Source organism: Sinohyriopsis cumingii, chromosome 16 (assembly GCF_028554795.1).
Source record: "Sinohyriopsis cumingii isolate HCF-2022 chromosome 16, ASM2855479v2, whole genome shotgun sequence".
NCBI lineage: Eukaryota > Metazoa > Mollusca > Bivalvia > Unionida > Unionidae > Sinohyriopsis > Sinohyriopsis cumingii.
The window spans coordinates 67,823,517-67,834,574 of record NC_142976.1 but is presented as its reverse complement, the minus strand read 5'-3'; positions in this window follow the sequence as shown (position 1 = coordinate 67,834,574).

Genomic DNA, 11,058 nt, shown 5'->3' with positions numbered 1-11,058 from the left:
TCTCATTATTTAATGCAGCTATCACGCTTGATAATCTTGCAACCCATTCGCGAGATCTTTTATCTTGAATAAATTCCTTCGCGTATTGATATCCAAATAACCGCTCAGCAAGTGTTCGATTAAATCGCTCAACAATTGCCTGATCACGATGAATTGCAGTATGCCCTCGTCGTATTTTGGTATTATGTTGTTTCATCAATGATGATACTGGACCAAGAAATTCCTTACCAGGATCAACCTGTAATAATTGTGGCCATCGCAGACCACCTCGTTGATAAATTCGTTCAAACGCATCGGCTACTTCAGATGATGTTTTCGTTGATAGCGGCTCTGCCTCTTTGTACCTACTTGCAACATCAACAACGGTTAGCGCGTATTTGTATGTTTTTCTGCGTACAGTATCATGCGGTAAAAACAGAATATCTGCTTGATGAACTTCATTAGGAACACTAACATCGAAATAAGCGTACTGAATTCGTTTCGGTGGTGGTAGATAAATTTGCCATATTGCCTGTTTGGATAACCACGCTTTAGCAGTAGAATGTTTAACCGCTGCTGCATCAGCAAGTTTACTAATTGCTGCTTTGCCTCTCCAGTATCCTCTTGGTGAATAATAAATTAATTCCATTATATATTACCAGACCCTAATACGAGTTTACTTTTCATCGCAGATCTTACTAACCAATTAGCTAATTTTTCTTTGATATTTTTATTTTTTATAGAATCTAGCGCGTGAATTAATTTCACATCCGCAATATGTCTATCTTGTAGATTTTTACTTTTATAAGCTACATCATGAGCGTGACAAGCTCGATCAATAGCGTTTATTGGTTCCTCGCCTGGTTTTGGTTGATCTTGATTATCGAGCCTGATATCAAGTCTGGTACCAGGACCGCAATAATTATATCCTGGTAGATGTTTTTCTCCGCTGTATTTAGCCCATGGAGTACCTGGAAACTTTGACATCAAATTAGCAATATCACCACCGCGCCTATTAGGTTTAAACGAAAATTTCTCCCTACCGCATACAGAACATTTTCCACCATACGCTATTTTTTTTTTTTTTTGTTGTAACCGTAGCTAAATCAGTAGTTGGAGTTTTAACTCTACAGCGTAAGCAATATAAACTCATATTATTTATATATGGATATAATTGATTTCTCAGCGACAAGAAAACGAGAACCTGTTAAGCATCATCCTGCGCTACCGAATTCCATCAGAATGATTATCATAGGACCATCTGGATCGGGTAAGACGCAGTTATTACTTAATTTGATAATGAGATGGTTAAAATGGGACAAATTGTATTTAGTAGAACCATCCGCTGATGATCAACGATGTTATGATGTACTTAAAGATTTCAATGAAAACGCAAGATTACTGGATGAAGGTAATGATGTTATAGAGTTTATAACCGATATTGATGAAGCACCATCCGTAGATGTTTTAGATGGATTTATTAATAATTTAGTTGTATACGACGATGTGATGCTAGATAAACAAACAAATCCAGCTAGAATATTTTCTCGCGACAGACATAAAAATACAGATGTGATCTATGTTGCTCAACGATATACACAAATTCCGAAAGTGATTAGAGACAACTGCAATATTTTAGTTGTGTTTAATGGCGTAGACACACACACACTTAGAAATATTCATCAAACGTGGTGTGGTGGTGACATGGATATAATTAAATTCAGAAATTTCTTCTCACGAGCGCAAGCTACTCCGCATAGATTTATAACAATAAATTTACATGATCCAAGAACAAGATATCGTGTGGGTCTTGATAAAATCTTTTAATTAATAGCAGCAGAGAGGGCGCCTACCAATGTTGGTCGTCCAGTAATTAAACAAAAAGTAAATAAACACGTAGAGTACTTTATTTTTCAGCTACCTTTTCGAACTAAGGTTTTATTGATGGGGTTGGTTTCAACAAAAAATAAAATCATCTCAAGGAAACGTTTATTTGTGAAAATCTGGACCTTTCTACGAGATGATTTTTATTTTTGTTTGTTTTATTTGTTTGTCGGAATTCTATGGTCTGTTCGCCCTCTCTGCTACTTCCATAAATAGAGTCACATGCAAAGTAACGTAAACACTGAACTGGAAGGCATACACACTGCACACCTTTAAAACGAAATAAAAACAGTGGGTTTATATTTTATTTAGAAAATTCAACGCATTTTTTTTACCGAATCAAATAACAGATCTTTACTGTTTTTCTGAATATAAATATTAAAATAATTATTTTTTTGTGCTAGATTTGAAAATGAAAAGCTGGGAAACTCAAAATCTGCCAAGAACATCGTGGCTACAGCACTTTCACGGCAGCTCGTTACAAATGAATGTAAAACTATAGGTAAATGGATACAGAGATTGGGAGGAGGCGGGGTTCTAAGACTAACATTATAACAATAGGATTCACATTCCTGTAATGTAAGACGCCGAACTTGAAAGTTACGATGTGGGGTGGGTGGGAGATCAGCAACACCCTCCATCGACAGTGTTGATTTCTTGCATTGTTTGACTATTGGACCACCATCACTATAACCATGCACCGATAGTCTTAATTTCATTTGTAAGTCTTAATTTCATTTGTAAGTAACCCCTATAGGTAGCCTAAACTTTTAATCAACATGAAAATAGATTTAAAGACGCGAAAATTGGTTTCTCACGTGTCTGGACCATAATGATTCACACGTCACAACGAATAACATACAAACCAAGTCATTAACTCGTATGTGAAACAAAACAACACATTCTTTGCCTTGAATATTGAACTTCTACTTAGAAAACATACTCCAATTAAAATTAAATATTAAGATCATGATGTGGAATGTTTAGAACCTTAGATCGCCTACCATTGGTAGAATTTTTGTTATATTGACGTAGCTATTACGATGCGTATGGAGAATTCCCTGTTTTATAAATAGCTACGTAGCAGATGCCTCAACAAGAATTCGTACGCTTAAACAGGCCCTGAAACTCATAGGAAATATCGTTAAAAAAACTGAAGCATCAATAAAAAGAAACAAAATTATAAATAATTGCAATTATAAAAATTTAATGTTGTCTTTTTCTGAGTTTATTGTGGTATAAACTGTCATTTGCCGATTAATACCGCTTACATAACGCCCTTCGGGCATTATTTGCTGTGTGATTCGGCAGCTGACAGTTTATACCACGATAAACTCAGAAAAAACAACATTAAACTCTTACTTGGTTTCGCTTCTTTTCTGTTATTTAAGTGTGTGACAATGCAGTCGTAACACACAATATAGTCACTTGAAACAAACCAGTTCCAATACATATGCAGCCAAAGTTCAGAATTACATGCCCTTGAAACAAGCTATCAGACGAAATAAAGAAGCTGATTAATTCTTGTTAAAAGAGATATTCACCACTGATTTTTATACACTTAACAATTATGAAATCAAACAAAATAATGAGGCGGTTTAATTGAATATTTGTAACGTTAGGTTATTATGTGCATCACTAGTTTGAAATGTCATGTATATTTAAGTTTTATTGTTTGTTGCCTTTTCTCTTTGATTTTGTTATGTGTATTTGTATTTTGATTTGTATTATGTGCATTTGGTATGTGTATTTGTATTTTGTATTTGATCTTATCTTCGAAATCAAGTTAATGGTGTAACTGAGCAGTGAGATTTATTGTGTAAACAACATAAAACATATCTGATATTTCTCTATGAGTATGAGCATAGATTAAATATTTAGATAATTATTAATTGTATGCATGTTTCCTTCACTTTAAGTTAAAGATACAGTCTTGATTTTGACCTTAGAAATTTCCAGAAAGGAAATATTCCCATTACGTTGACAGAGTATTTCCAGAAAATGGTATTTGCGACCTAGGTCAAGTGGAATGGTATATAAAATTGTTTTCATTACGATTATTCATTCTTACTTTAACATCTGTGTGGGCAGACTTTATCAAATCCCGTGTGAACATATTGTTTTCCTGTGTGGGTGCTTATGCCTATCATGTGTGTGCAGACATATTACATCCCTGTGTGGACATGTGTTTATTCTATTTGTGGGTGCGCATATTTAACCTTGTGTGGGATTTCATAATTTCGTTCTGTGTTGACCAGTATCGCTCTGTGTGAGAACATACATTAGTTCTGTGTAAACAATTGTTATGAGAGACTCCGGTGTAGATATGTTATATTCCCTGTCAGAGCGAAGACCAGAATTTGAGATAAAGTTTTATCAACATAGGACACTTGACATGTTTCCGTTGTAAATTTAACTTGAATTTAGTGGTTGCTGATGTAATACTCGTTCATTAAATGAAGTGATTATAATGTGAACTGTGAATTTGTACAAGATTTGAAATATATTAAATTTCAATTTTTTATCAAGTATTTGTGTGCAGTTGTTGCTTACTCCCCTCATAAACAGTCATATATACAAGCCTATTGTAAATTGTAACAGTAAAGTTGTGATCTCCTGCGATCTAATGTTTCTTTCAGAGGGATATTAGCGAAGCTGACGCCTCACTTGTATTTTTAGTTATTTATTTTTGGGGTTGTGGTAGTGGTATTTATATATTATAAAACACGGATATGATCCGTTTATCTCATTTCTATCCACTGCATTCTTCTCTTAATTTCTTTCTGTTCAAACAGGAGAAACCAGAAACAAGAAATCACTGTCGCCACAAAATGGGAGCACAAACACTTTTCTCGAACGGATTCCTGAACAAGAAACCCAATGTTCAAAATTAAAGACCCGTCGAGTAAATCCTTCTTCACCTATATGTAGGTTATGTACATATTATCACCCTTATAATTATCCGTCTCTCAGTCCACCCTTCTACCATCCATTTTTGCCCTACTTATGCCCACAATTAAATTAAGGTACAGCATTTGCATGGCATAATTTCAACAAAATGGTATTGCAGTATAATTCAATATGTTCACCATCAATGTACTTTTTAAAAAAAAAAATTCTTAGATGAATGGATCATTGTGAACTCTTCTGCATTCAAACTGGATTATTGTGTAGCTGTAATAAGAACAATTAAACAACGATTTAATTTAGCTTTCATAAGTTTATACCTAATGCTTTCCGATATCTTTCGACTGCTTTGGGGATTTGTTTAGAATTCAGGAGGAACAAAAAAAACTTTAAAACTTTAACACGATAAAAGAGAATACAACTTTACGTCGTTTTGAGTGGAACAGGGTCAAAATTTAGTTAAAGATTTATAATGTTTAGTTGCTTGTTTAAACAAAAGTACAACACCCCACTTCATAGTTTAGAAATCTCTCTCTGTCTCTGTCTGTCTGTCTGTCTGTCTGTCTGTCTCTCTGATCATGATTCGTATAGCAGCTTCTGTTGAAAATCTACGTTTGTGTCCCGAAATATAACGTAAAAAGTAATTAAAAAATTTATTGACACCAAATGGCGGATATTTCCAGACGACATAACTTTCTTTTAACTCACGATCTCATCAGTTAAACCGGAATTATATGTGATTGTTTTTACACAAATCATCGCGGGGCAATCCCGCACACTCGAGAACGCGCTATCGTCTTTACGCGCTTATCGGAATTGGCCTAAATTTCGATCACATCCATTTTAAGGGAATTCGTAAACTGAACTCGCTCGTGATTTCGTCAGACATAGGCCCCACCTTTAATGTTGTTGGACTTCTCACTGGCATATACCAGCTTGAATATAAAAAAGGTTAGATCCAAAGAAGAATCACGGTGATCGGTAAAGACTTTAACATTTTCAAACATGTACACCAGTTCACATTCATCTCTTTCAACTTGATCGAATCTATGAGGTTGATACTGTGTAGTCGTCGTTGATAACATTTCTCGGTTGACCAGGAGATAATAATGAGATTTTCCCAATAGGATGTGTGATACAAATGAGTATTGTTAATCGAGAAATCCGTTTATGACATCTTACGGAAATGGCCTTGAAATTATATACAGGCGTACCAAAGTGCTCGCAGCCGTGGCCTCGGGCGCTGCTCCGACTGATAAGCTATTCGCAATGAGAGTCCTTGAAAGAATCAACAAATGTTGCTGGAGATCGGATGAAAATTATGGGATTGCAGGTAATTCAATCGACTTAACACCAACTGCGACGGTTAGTGAATTTGAGCGCCACCAAAGGCGATTACACTTTTATTAACGGCGACAACGCAGGTCCGGTTCGTAAAACCATTTATGAAGCCAGTCAACAAACTAAATCTGATTCAGCAATTGTAAATATGGTGATGTGGAGTGAATTGCACATGTGTCGCAAAGAGGTATTTAAAGAAACAAATAATGCATAAGTGATAGTAATGTCCTAGATAAACCCAATCCCCCGTGGGACATAGGTGTGCCTGTGATGGTAGACCTTCTCACAGGAGATTTTCAGTATTATTCATAACCGTCCATTAAACATAGAATTCCAGGTGCAAGACACGTCTGGGTATTTTCCTCTTGTGAGACATTTGTTGAATTCGAGTGAGAGCTTGAACAAGTAAGCAATAGCGATTGCCCTGCCGATGCTAAGGTTGGATTTGCTAATAATGGAATCATTGCTTTGTTCGACAGCGCACGTTATTCAATTGATGGAAAGGAAATTGAAACAATTCCAAATAATAGTGACACTGGAGCAACAATTATTGGACTCGCCAAATACAGAGACTTGGATGTCGGCTGTCCCGTCTACGATCTTTTGTAAGGACTCATCCGTTGCTGCATATCATAATGTGTGTGTGTGTGTGTGTGTGTGTGTGTGTGTATGTATATATATATATATATATATATATATATATATATATATATATATATATATATATATATATATATATATATATATATATATATTTTTTTTTTTTTTTTCTAATCCCAATCATGCAGGCTTGTTACTGTTATCGTGTCTGATTTCCCTCAGTCACATTGTTGTTTTTTTTTTTTTTCGGAGCCAAACACACAGTCATCTTAACCCGTAATCTTGCCGCCAAGGATGTAATTTGGCTTGATGGAGGTTCCGTTGATGGTGAAGTTGTAATGACAACAGTAACATTGTGGATCACTGACCATATAATTACGAGTGTTGTTTAGAAGTTCTAGAGCCGCGCCAACGCTGACGTTTCTCGCTCTCACCACAAACTTTTACCTTAGACATTAGTACTCAGGGAGAGTATTCATGGCAAATAAGTACCCAACATTGCCTCAATGCACCAAAACACCCGTTTGTGTTCTTTGAATTTTGAAATCGGGCTGATGATCAAACCCGAAGTGTAATGAAATTTGACAGACTAGGAGTATTAAAGTTTCTGCTGTTAAACGGTCATCAGGAACCAGCTGGAGACATCTGTTTAGATTCGTAGACAATCAAGTTGCACGTGCAAATGTTTAAACTTCAGTGAAATCCGGTGAACGTAGAATATGACTGAAGTCCTTGAAAGTTTCATATAATCCTGTAGAACTATTTAAATACTCAAGTCCCTGAATAAATTCATATAATCCGATAAGTACTGACTGTTAAAGTAAAATTTTTCCACTCTTGTAAATCCAACGAACAAACAACTCACTATTTCTTCTCAACAGCTCTTACAAAACTGGCAGAGACTGAAGAATGTAATATGTGGTACTTGTGTTTTCATCATATGGTCATTACAAACGAACCAAAAAAATTCAAAATAACTCAAACAGCCATGATCTGACTTCCTCACACTATTCAACCAATCGTTAATTAGGGCGTGCACGATAGTTCTTCAGGGGAAATGCACTCCTATTTTCACATGATGTTTCGTGCTCTCCATTTGAATTAAAGCGTGGTGTACAATCGGGCTAGCCAGCCACGGAATTAAAGAATTTAAAATATATATGTCATAAACCCAAATGACTTTAATGAAAACTACATTATCAATTTAATAGAAGATACAGATATCACAGATATCCGTAACATCTTCCTCCTTAAAGGGAAGAAAGATTTATGCCAGAAAACTTTATTCTAACACAAGCATGGCAAAAGTAACTTTTACTCAAGTTAATTGTCAGATTTCCTTCACTGAGCTTTCGAAAATCTGCCAGATGGTTTCCATGTGGTCCTTCCAGGTGACGTTGTAGATGATACCGTCATCGATGTAAGCGTTACAATTTGTTACAATTTCCTACACCAGACATTATCATATTCATATAACGTTAGAAAGAAAATGGGAACACTTCATCCCAAATGGCATGACTTTGTATTGGCAAGGTCCATATGTAGTCTGCTGAAATTTAGTTTTCTCTCTGCGCAAGTGGAATTTGCCAGAGACCCTTAAAGAGGTCAAACTTAGTGACGTATTTGCATTTTCAATCTTATCAATGCAGTCATCCATTCTAGGAACTGGAAATGAATCTATCTTAATGACACTGTTTACTCTTCTGTAATCAGTACACATACGGAAAGTCTTGTTTGGTTTCGACACTAGAATACAATGTGAACTGCAGTCACTTTTAGTTCGTTCGATAAAGTCATTCTCCAGCAAATGCTGATCTTCTTCCTTCAGATATTCTTGTCTGAGAGGATTCATTATATAAGAATGGTCAATATCGTGGAATGTTTTATTTGTTCATGATGTAATGTATCGAAACGAAACAAGTGTACCTATTCTATTAGTATATCTTTCAGTTCGTTCATCTCTTGCGGCAGCAGATGCAAAGGTTTCTGGGCCAGATTGCTCCAAAATGTCAGATTTGCGAAGATTAGTTACTTCAAAGTCACCACTATCCGACTTCTCATCTTCGTTCACATGTTGTGTACGTCGGACAGGTATGGCTATCTCTGTCAATATACTCTTAAAATATTACTAAGAAAAAATTATTCATATCGTGCCAGCCAAGAGTAGGACTATTGCATTTTAAGTCACTCACTTTCTTCATAACTTTATAAGGACCAAAATACAAACTCTGAATAGAATCTTGTATATAGTTCTCACCAGAAAACAACAACAACTGGACACTTTTATCTGTTTCTTTTCATGTATCTCTTTGAACGCCAAAATAGGTAAAAAATAGTTACCAAAGCTTTCACTATGGTCTTAGTTTTGATGTTCCGTGAAGGAATATCTTCTGGAAATCTTATGGATGCATACATAATAGTCAACAAGTATTAGAGGCCTAACTTGGTCTTAGGTAAAGGGCTGACACAGTCTACCATTATTCTACGAAATAGTTAGTCAAACGCAGCTTTGGGTACATTCTGATTGAGTCCTGTAACATATGACAAGATCTTCAAAACTTAAAAATATCACTTTTAATTTTCGGCCAATAAAATGATTTAAGATCTTGTGATAGGTCGTATTTACTCCTAAATGACTTGAAAATGGCGTTTCATGGGACAGACTAAGAATTCCAGTCGATACGATCCAGGAAGAATAATTTTAAAGCTGACTGATCACTCGTCACCAGCGGTTGCCCCAGATGGCCTCCGTCTCCTCATGAGAACCCTTTCTTCAAGAGGTAAGTTCCTTCTTGTTTAGCATCAAATTCACTAATAATTCTCTGGAGAAAAAAAATAGAGATCTCTGGATCTTCTTCCTGTAAGACAAGAAGTGATTGTCTTTTGTCAACCTGAAAGAGTGTCTAGCCAAAAGAGTATATCTGTGGTCAGTTCTTTCTGATTGATCCAAACTAGGAGCAAAAGTGACCACATTAAAAGCCTGACCCAAAGGTGTTCGCTAAAGGAATAACACACTGTTCAACAACATCATTCTCAAGAGCATCCATTGCCATAGCTTTAGTAACTGCGCAAGCTATATATAAACCAGGGATTTCCCCCTTCGATAGGATCAGCTCTTCGAACCATACTTGGCTTGTAAGTTACAAGTGGATTAACCACTACCTTATCTCCAGTTAGGTCATTTCTTAGTAACAAATGAATGCCCTGAACAGGCAAAGAAGTCACATCACCCATGTTCACTGGTCCCTATACTAAATCTGATTACAAATTAACAATATGGAGAGGGACAATACCATATCCATACCCTACTCCCTGTATTAGAAAACTTTCACTAGAAGAAACCATCTCAAAAAGGGCAACTTACTTACTAACAAACATTTCTGAGAAGTTCCCGTGTCTCTTAATATCTTAATAGGATTAGCCCTATCTAAATCACCATTCAAGACATGAATGGAACGTGATTGTCAATAACAAAATGAGACTGGGGTATACAAGCCCCTACCCCCCAATATATCTTTCAATACATAACAAAGACCTTAACTTGCTGGAAACAAGAGCATTCGGGACTGCTCTATTAGAATTATATTGCATATATTTCAACCTACAACAATCATAAATAACTAAATTATCCTATTACAGTAAGTGCACGTGAGAAGAGATGAGGATTTTTTTATCCGTTTGATGGGATATTTGACTCTATAAAATTTTAATATTTTGAGCTTTGTAAGTACTCAAATGAGACTGAAACGGCTTTTCATTTTTAACAAACCCTTTCAGAAGAAGATTTATTTATAACTGGAATCATGTGAACAAAAATAATCATAAGTTGCCTTCTCTAAAGTTTAAACCCTTTTCTCATCGGGATATTTTTCATGTCACTACCGACACAATTCTTGAACTCTTTATTCTTTTTGATTTGCATTTGAGGAATCTGAGGTCTTCTGAACTCTTTCATTTTTCTACATATTCGCATCAGCACTTATTCTGCCTTAAGCAGATTCTCTCTTGACATAACATCTATGTCTAATGAATCTAAAGCCTGCGCTTTCGATATCATTTGCATGAAGACCTGCTGATGCTTTATGTACTTTAGTTCCATATCTTTCAAGAGATCTAACCTTTCCTTTACTTTGCCAGCCGAACCAGACGGAAACTTCTTTACCTAAAGATAAACACATTTATCAAAAACGTTGTGGGTCACCAAATAATCTATCAAGACATTCTTAATTTCCTGTTTCATCAAAGAAGGCTTCGCTCAGCCAGATCATACTGTTTGGCAAGTTCAATTAACTCGTTATTTTTTAAGGACTCTGATTTCTCTTACGTAGGATCGGCAATAAAATTATG